At 44.9% G+C, this 9,947-nt stretch overlaps 1 long non-coding RNA gene across 1 annotated transcript; it reads left to right on the top strand.

Moving 5' to 3' along the window:
• The first annotated feature begins 7,283 nt into the window (after positions 1-7,283).
• LOC131725096 (uncharacterized) lies at positions 7,284-8,580 on the top strand. The gene is made up of 2 exons (XR_009320436.1): positions 7,284-7,628; positions 8,062-8,580. It is a non-coding gene; the product is annotated as an uncharacterized LOC131725096 (long non-coding RNA).
• Positions 8,581-9,947: the final 1,367 nt, after the last annotated feature.

Here is a 9,947-nt window from a genome sequence, read left to right as displayed (position 1 = left end):
ACACAGTTATTATATATATGATTAGTGTTAACACTCATAGCATTGACCTGGTATCCCTGGTATTTACCTCCGAGCCCTGCTGTGTAACAGGGGTGTTTCATAATCCCTCCTCTCTTCAGTGGCATGAAAGACTGCAACTGTGCAGTCAGCGCCAGGATTCTCAACTCCTGCAGTGCGACCTCTGACAAGGGAAGTGAACCTCATATACAAGGTTAGACAGCAAGGCAGTCACAAGCAGACAGGTGGTGCAGTGGGCTAGTTCACTAGCATGCTGTGCTGCTCACCTTGGGGGTCTGAGCTCAAATCCAGGTGAGTTTTGTTTTCAAAGACTTGGTTAATTTCTTATATTATTTCTTAATCCAGAAGAAACACAATTACAACTTAAAAAAATAAATAAAAATCTGTGTTGAAGTATTTGTGTTGGGGTTGTTCATTTTAAATGCAGTGTGTTTACAATTACCAGTTCTAGATTAAACAGCAGAAATAATTTTACGGGCTTGCCAGACCCAAGAGCCTTTTCATTTCACAGGCTAGCAGCCCCTGGCCTTAAAAAAAGAAATGCTGCTGCTGTTCTCCTAGGTTCTGCTTTTATAAGCTGGCATCTCTGCATTGTTAACGAGCTTATTTTTATCAGAGCGATGTAATTTTTCACAGTTTTGGTCGCTCAGCTTTCACGGGCAGTTTCTCTTCCCAAGCTCCAGAGGTTCACAGTGAAAACTGCGAACGCTATCTTCACAAACAGCGACAGACGGGCCAATCGGGGCGGGGACGTCGCAAACGCGCTCGAGTCATGCGGAGCCGGCGCCACGGAGGCGCTCGGCTCCCTCCAGTGGACACGCACCGGTACTGCAGTCGGGAGGCGCTGGAAGATTATTTGATGAATTCCTTACCGATGCGGCTATCTCGTGGAGAGAAAGTGGAACGGTTACGTCATGTCCTAAACAATCTGATTGGATAAAAGACAAGTCACAAATTAAGTGACTTCTGATTGGCGAACGCAGTTAGCGAATCAAAAGTTAGAAATGCGTTACCTAATTTGTATAGACCCTATAGCTGTCCAAGGTGCGCACCTGTTTAAAAATATACATTTATTATTAATAAAACATTTTTTAGTACACGTGTCCACGTCAGTATTTTAATAGTATTATATTTTCATGCTTTTAGTGAAGAATTGTTTTACTATCAGTCATATTTTAAAACGGCCAGTTTCGAAATAACCAAAGAAAACAACGATTCTAAACCGGAACGTGCGTGAAGGAATCAACTGTAGTTCTCTTTTTATAGCGGTTTAAAATGTATCTGAAAGTATATACGGGTGTTTGCAATAATTTAATCACAGACGTAGAAATATAACCAAGATTCACGACGACCATTGTATTGATAGAGCAGTTGTTTAAATAAAAGAGCAGCGTCAGTTTTGGAAATGTCACATTTTATATTTGTGTCAGTTTTTAGTTAAGTGTATGGAAAACTACAAGCGGCGTGTATTTCAGTATGCTAACGTGACGTTTTTCAGCAGGTTTCATTTGATTTTATGAAGCAGAATTAGTTAACACTCAATTCAACCCCTCGACAGCAGTTCTACCAAATGTCCACACGAGGGCAGCATTGGATAGGAAATGAAAGCTAAAGCCTCGTCTGTCTCCCTGAAGTTCGCTACCAATTGTAAAGAGCAGAGGACAGCTCAGCCGGAGGCGTGTGTCTGTGTGAAACGACTGTATTTCATGTGATAAGTTTGTGGAAGAAGGACGCCATGTGAGGAGGCGTTTGCTATTGTTTTACACAGACTACGAGGGACAGCGCTCGTTAAACCAGGTGAGTGCATCTCGTTTACTTTGTTTATTATTCAGTGCAGCGGTTGTTTTTGAATCCCGCATTTTTAATAACAAATGGCCGTCCGGACCCGCTTGTGACTGTTTGCTGAGTGGCTTTTAATAATGTGTTTGTCTTTGTGAGCTCTGATCAGCAGGGTGCGGTTTGACGGGGGTGTGATTACCCCGGCTATATTGACTGGGGGTCATCTTTATTGTTTATAATCGCACGTTGTTATTGCATTTTAGCTCATGAGCATAATAATCTTAATCCCATTTGAAATGACACTAAGTGCATTTGCATGGTGGCAGATGAGGGATGTCACTTCACTCGAGGCTTGTGTACTGATGAAGATGTAGTTTCAGTGTTTAATGCTCATCCCCTCACTGTGTGTCTGTGTGTTCTTGTCTCTTGACAGGTCTGTGAGGATGAGAAGGTCTCCACAGTCTGGAGTCTGGTCTCTGACAGGCTCAACATACCTGTCAATCAACAGGGACTCCTCTACAAAGGCAAGGCGCTGGCAGGTAGGCTGAACAGCACAGCACAGCACAGCACAGCTCACCCCTCCTCTTACCCCTCGCCTCACCCCTCCTCTCACTCCTCGCCTCAAACCCGGGTCAGTGTGGCACAGCCTGCCTGCTCTTCTGAACAAACACTTCAGCCCTGCCGACGCAGTGAGAGTCTGGAGCAGCAACACAAGGTAACCTGAACACAATAAACACACACACACACACACACACACACACACACACAGTGAGTCTGGAGCAGCTACACAAGATAAATTGAACACAATAAACACTGCTACACACACAATCCTAGCTGCAGCACATGCACACTATTATACAAACACACACAGACACAGCTGTACAGTGACACAGATACGCACACACAATCACAGCTGCAGCACACACACTCTGAAATGCAGGTGTAGAGCAGCGTGTAGTTGTGACTCTGTCTCTCCCTCTGCCTCTCTCTCAGGATTACGAGCGGAGGCTGCGCTTGTTGAGCCTGGATGATATGGAGCGGCTGGCAACCTGCATGCTTCACCCTGAGGCTGTGGAGTGCATGGAGCTGTCCTTCCTGGACTGAGGAATACTGCTCTGCCCTCTCCACCTCTCTTCTCCCCTCTCCCCTCTCTCCTCTCCTCTGTACTCTCTCCTCCCACTGTCCTCTTCTCTCCTTACTTTGTTTAAAAGAATAGAAGCACACCCAGTGAGCAAGGCATTGAGCAGCCCCACATCCCGCTTCACAATACCGCTACATATTGACTGACTGTTCGCATTGTGTGTGTTTGGTAAGACAAACCACATTTTCTACTTCTACTTTCTACGATTGGGCAAGTCAGCGGTTGTTTGATAACAGAACATAAAACATCACAGAGTGGGTTGAACTGCATTGCTGCAAACCAAGGCCCTTTAAAATGTGTACCTTCCCAGCTCAGGTATTGCTGAGGTAAAGAGACACTTCCTACAGGAGGACAGGACGTTGTCAAGGAGGGGATGTCGACACGTGTCCTGAGGGCTTTCTTAAAAACATTGTTTTATTATTTCTAAGCGCACGTTGTTACTGCCTTTTAGCTCTTGAGCATAATAATCTCAATCCCGTTTGAAATGACACTAAGTGCATTTGCATGGTGGCAGATGAGGGATGTCACTTCACTCGAGGCTTGCTTACTGATGAAGATGTATTTTCAGTGTTTAATGCTCATCCCCTCACTGTGTGTGTGTGTGTGTGTGTGTGTGTGTGTGTGTGTGTGTGTGTTCTTGTCTCTCGCCTGTCCTGTGAGGATGAAGATGTAGTTTCAGTGTTTAATGCTCATCTCCTCACTGTGTGTCTGTGTGTTCTTGTCTCTTGACAGGTCTGTGAGGATGAGAAGGTCTCCACAGTCTGCAGTCTGGTCTCTGACAGGCTCAACATACCTGTCAATCAACATGGACTCCTCTACAAAGGCAAGGCGCTGGCAGGTAGGCTGAACAGCACAGCACAGCACAGCTCACCCCTCCTCTCACTTCTCGCCTCACCCCGGTTCAGTGTGGCACAGCCTGCCTGCTCTTCTGAACAAACACTTCAGCCCTGCCGACGCAGTGAGAGTCTGGAGCAGCAACACAAGGTAACCTGAACACAATAAACACACACTGCTATACACACACACACACACACAGACACACACACAGTGAGAGGCTGGAGCAGCTACACAAGGTAAATTGAACACAATAAACACAGACACTGCTACACACACAGACACACACACACAGTGAGTCTGGAGCAGCTACACAAGATAAATTGAACACAATAAACACTGCTACACACACAATCCTAGCTGCAGCACATGCACACTGTTATACAAACACACACAGACACAGCTGTACAGTGACACAGAGACGCACACACAATCACAGCTGCAGCACACACACTCTGAAATGCAGGTGTAGAGCAGCGTGTAGTTGTGACTCTGTGTCTCTCCCTCTGCCTCTCTCTCAGGATTACGAGCGGAGGCTGCGCTTGTTGAGCCTGGATGATATGGAGCGGCTGGCGACCTGCATGCTTCACCCTGAGGCTGTGGAGTGCATGGAGCTGTCCTTCCTGGACTGAGGAATACTGCTGCTGCCCTCTCCACCTCTCCCCTCTCTTCTCCCCTCTCCCCTCTCCTCTCCTCTTTACTCTCTGCTCCCCCTCTCCTCTCCTCTCCTTACTTTGTTTAAAAGAATAGAAGCACACCCAGTGAGCAAGGCATTGAGCAGCCCCACATCCCGCTTCACAATACCGCTACATATTGACTGACTGTTCGCATTGTGTGTGTTTGGTAAGACAAACCAAATTTTCTACTTCTACTTTCTACGACTGGGCAAGTCAGCGGTTGTTTGGTAACAGAACATAAAACATCACAGAGTGGGTTGAACTGCATTGCTGCAAACCAAGGCCCTTTAAAATGTGTACCTTCCCAGCTCAGGTATTGCTGAGGTAAAGAGACACTTCCTACAGGAGGACAGGACGTTGTCAAGGAGGGGATGTCGTCACGTGTCCTGAGGGCTTTCTTAAAAGCGTACGTTGTTACTGCCTTTTAGCTCTTGAGCATAATAATCTCAATCCTGTTTGAAATGACACTAAGTGCATTTGCATGGTGCAGATGAGGGGTGTCGCTTCACTCGAGGCTTGTGTACTGATGAAGATGTAGTTTCAGTGTTTAATGCTTATCCCCTCAGTGTGTGTCTGTATGTTCTTGTCTCTTGACAGGTCTGTGAGGATGAGAAGGTCTCCACAGTCTGGAGTCTGGTCTCTGACAGGCTCAACATACCTGTCAATCAACAGGGACTCCTCTACAAAGGCAAGGCGCTGGCAGGTAGGCTGAACAGCACAGCACAGCACAGCACAGCTCAGCACTCCGTTAAAAAGGATGCATGTTATTCTACATATATCTATTAACAGTAACACCTGCAAACAAAGTGTTTTCAATCTTTTATCATCATTGAGTTGCATGAAGTGTTTTAACCCTATGCTGCCTACGGGGAATAAACATATCCGGTCATAAACATGAACACTTTCTGTTTAAACACTTGTAGTTTTGGAACCTTAAATCAGAAATGAAAACCCAATACACCTACAGAAAGGCATTAAGTAGATCTTTCCATTGATGTAATTTATTTTGTTGTGGGGTGATTTTATTTTCATATGAGCTACACCTCCCAAAAAATTATCGAAATATGAAAAATAATAAATAATATTTTTAAAAATGGTCAATTTCAACCTCTTTCCAAGTGTTATATAAAAAAAAAAAACTTAAAGAGTATATTGTAGCTGCACAATTTTCCAAGGAATTCAAATCTGAAATCAGAATTGAAATATCTTGAACAGTTGCAGAGCTAGATAAGGTTTTGCAATGCCTAGTATTTTACAAAAATCAACCTCCGAAATGGCAAAGGCAGACCAGGGTTAAAACTTGGCAAAAAGTGAGACTGGAAACACTATTGCCCTGTTTGAGATACAATTATATTTCAGTACGAAAATAAAGAAACAACACACAAGTTATCAAGTAAAATGTTTAATTTTTTTATTTGAAAAAAAAAGTATATTACAAATAAAACTTTGAAATTAAGAATTTTATTTGGGAGGGAGGGAGACAAAAAAAATAAAACCTTCCATATTGTGCTGTATATATTTATTATCAAAACTACCCTGCAGTTGAAGTGCTGGACTGGGGCTCCTCCAGATCACTCTCCTCCTCATCCTCCTGCAGCAGCTCTTCATCAGGGAGGTCCTCCTCCATGGCGTACATGCCCTCGATCTCTTCCTCAGTCAGGGCCCTCCTCCTCTTCAGTGACTAAACCACATGCTAGAGCTGATTGTCTCCATCCATTTTCTGGCTTACACACACCCACATAAAACATTAAAATAAATACCAATTAATAATAATAATAATAATAATAATAATAATAATAATATTAATACTAATATTAAAATTCTGCTCCATCCTTTTTCACACACATAAAAAAGTAAACAAGTAATAAAATACATGGCTAAATAATAATAGTGACAACAGCTAAATAATGTTTTCTGTTCTTTACACACAGTAAACGAGTAATAAAATACATGGCTAAATAATAACTCCAGCTAAATGTCTTTGTATTTTACATAGGCTACATACACAACGTAAAAATAAAAACTAAACAAGGTGTTTTCCTCATTCTTTTACACATCGAATAAAAAAAGTTAAAAAATAATAGATGCATAATTAAATAATAATAACGACTACAGAGAAATAACGAATCGACTAGAAAAAGTAAAACACAGACGTACACAAACGCCTAACTTTGCATCACATGCGATAGACCTGTTAGTTTTGCCTTCTCCTGAGGAAAAACAAGTCTAAAATAAAAACGTATGTGAAACTAACTATAAGAAAGATGTTTAAAAAAACAAACAAACAAACAAAACGAAACGTGGTGTTGGTACAGTAGCTCCTCTCGTCTACAGCGGTCATGAAGTTAGCCCTGCCCAGCAAGCAAGCGAGCACACGAGACACAGCGAAAACAAAACAAAAATAAACACTGCAGATGTACTCGGCACAAAAAAACAATATCAAGTTGAAAAAAAAACAACAACAATATGGTTAATTAGCCCAAGTACCTCCCGTTTAGATGATATGTAGATTAGCACTCTTGGGATTGTAAAACTGGAGATACAGAGCTTCGACTCTGCTGTGCACTCAGTCACAATGGCGCCAGCAGAGACTCGCCCTTGTAATCAAAATATTATATGTCCCGCCCACCCTAGCCCTAAACCAATGGTATCATGACAAGCCCCGTAGTCATGGCTATGACTCATACTTTAAAAAAACAAAATTGCTGATTGGACGTCAGAGATATGACGTGTTTTGTCATCGTAACAAAAGTTATGAAATTACACCGAGTCAGCAGCTAAGAGTTAATCTACCTGGTCTTGAATCTCTCCTGTTTCTCCCCCTCCCTCTCTCTCTCTCTCTCTCAGATGAGCACAGACTGTCACACGACTCCATCGCTCCCGATTCCAAGCTGAACTCGTTGTGACGCCCCCAACAGAGAAAGTGTCACCCGAGCAAGAACAGCACTCCGTGTCACCCCTCCTCTCAGACCTCACCCTCGCCACACCCCTCCTCTCACCCCTCGCCTCACCCCTCCTGTCACCCCTCGCCCTTCCTCTCACCCCTCGTCTCGCCCCTCCTCTCACACCTCCTCTCACGCCTCGCCTCACCCCGGGTCAGTGTGGCACAGCCTGTCTGCTCTTCTGAACAAACACTTCAGCCCTGCCGACGCAGTGAGAGTCTGGAGCAGCAACACAAGGTAACCTGAACACAGTAAACACACACACTGCTATATACACACACACACACACACACACACACAGTGAGAGTCTGGAGCAGCTACACGAGGTAACCTGAACACAATAAACACACACACTGCTATATACACACACACACAGACACAGACACACAGTGAGAGTCTGGAGCAGCTACACAAGGATCCCTGAACACAATAAACACACACACAAACAGACACACGCAGTGAGAGAGAGGCTGGAGCAGCTACACAAGATAAATTGAACACAATAAACACTGCTACACACACAATCCTAGCTGCAGCACATGCACAATGTTATACAGACACACACAGACACAGCTGTACAGTGACACAGAGATGCACACACACTCTGAAATGCAGGTGTAGAGCAGCGTGTAGTTGTGACTCTGTGTCTCTCCCTCTGCCTCTCTCTCAGGATTACGAGCGGAGGCTGTGCTTGTTGAGCCTGGATGATATGGAGCGGCTGGCGACCCGCATGCTTCACCCTGAGGCTGGGGAGTGCATGGAGCTGTCCTTCCTGGACTGAGGAATACTGCTGCTGCCCTCTCCACCTCTCCCCTCTCCACCCTCTTCTCCTCCCCCTCTCCCCTCTCTCTCCTCTCCTCTTTACTCTCTGCTCCCCCTCTCCTCTCCTTACTTTGTTTAAAAGAATAGAAGCACACCCAGTGAGCAAGGCATTGAGCAGCCCCACATCCCGCTTCACAATACCGCTACATATTGACTGACTGTTCGCATCGTGTGTGTTTGGTAAGACAAACCACATTTTCTCCTTTCTGCTATTTTAAAAGGAGCCCAGTTTGGTGCAGGAGGCTTGTGGGTAACAGAGTGTGTTTTTGCTGGGGACTGCAGCCCTTCCATTACCATTGCTCGTAGAGGGGAGATTGTTTTACTTTCAAGCCTTTTTCTTTAATAAATCCGGACGTTTGGAAATACATACTGTGTGGACGTTTCCCTTCTTCATGGCTCCATGCAGCATCCTGTCACACAACAAGCCCTGAAAGGGGATCTATACATATTTATTCTCAATCACCAGGCAGTAATCGCAGCTACAATACAGACACACAACGTGTCACTTTTATTGGCTGAAACTTTAAACTACGACTAGAAGCCTCTGAAGCCTTTTCATGGCCCTCCACCTGTCCTTGATCAGAACGCTGTCCTTCCTCTAAGGGGTCGCTTTCCATGCTAATCTTCCGTTTCCTCTGCAGAAAGGACAGGACAGTGTTCACAGAGCTCCCTTCACTCCCGCAAAGCCAAGACATCCAGGCTCTTGTGCTGCTTTGCTCCCCAGCGCCCGAGTGCTTGCTGGCAGTGCTGAGGCACGCTCACCCTGAACAGCAGCGCTAGCTTTGCCTATTGAGGAAGGCTTGGCGCTCCCGTTGGTTCATCAGTAATAATGATTTAGTGGAGACAGTACAGTGCTCGGGGGGGATGAAAGTTTACATCAGAATAGAAACTTTGCACAAAGTCAACCTGCTGGAAGTGGAATCATTTCTGCTGCGCAGCTTCAGATTCCACAGCTTGACGAGGAACACAATATAAAAAACACATGTTCCTCTGGAAGCCACACAGTTATTATATATATGATTAGTGTTAACACTCATAGCATTGACCTGGTATCCCTGGTATTTACCTCCGAGCCCTGCTGTGTAACAGGGGTGTTTCATAATCCCTCCTCTCTTCAGTGGCATGAAAGACTGCAACTGTGCAGTCAGCGCCAGGATTCTCAACTCCTGCAGTGCGACCTCTGACAAGGGAAGTGAACCTCATATACAAGGTTAGACAGCAAGGCAGTCACAAGCAGACAGGTGGTGCAGTGGGCTAGTTCACTAGCATGCTGTGCTGCTTACCTTGGGGGACTGAGTTCAAATCCAGGTGAGTTCCTCCTTTGTTTTCAAAGACTTGGTTAATTTCTTATATAAGACAATGAAAAAGCAGACTACTCCGTGGAAGAAAGATGGACTGGGTTCAAATCCAGGCGAGTTCTTTGCTGGTTTCAAAGAATGTGTTAATTGAGCTTATATATAGTGTGAACCAAAGCATTCCTGTGGGAGCTGGTGGCGCAGTGGCTATGCTGATGGCCTTCTCTCCCTGAAGACGGTGGTTTGAATCCTGGTCCCGGAGGCGAGTTCCTGAGGTAAGTAATGCTGTTGGTTGTGAGTCATGGTGGTGGTTGTAAATCTGGGTGTTGACTGTAAGTAATGATGCAGGTTGTAACTAACGATGTTGGTTGTGTCTCCACAGACGGAGGAGGGCAGTGTGCCCTGAAGAGGAGCCAGAAGAGGATGAAGAGGGGGCTTG

Source organism: Acipenser ruthenus, unplaced genomic scaffold, assembly GCF_902713425.1.
Source record: "Acipenser ruthenus unplaced genomic scaffold, fAciRut3.2 maternal haplotype, whole genome shotgun sequence".
Taxonomy (NCBI): Eukaryota; Metazoa; Chordata; class Actinopteri; order Acipenseriformes; family Acipenseridae; genus Acipenser; species Acipenser ruthenus.
Note: the sequence above shows the minus strand (reverse complement) of the source record. Positions and strands in the feature narration are given on the sequence as shown.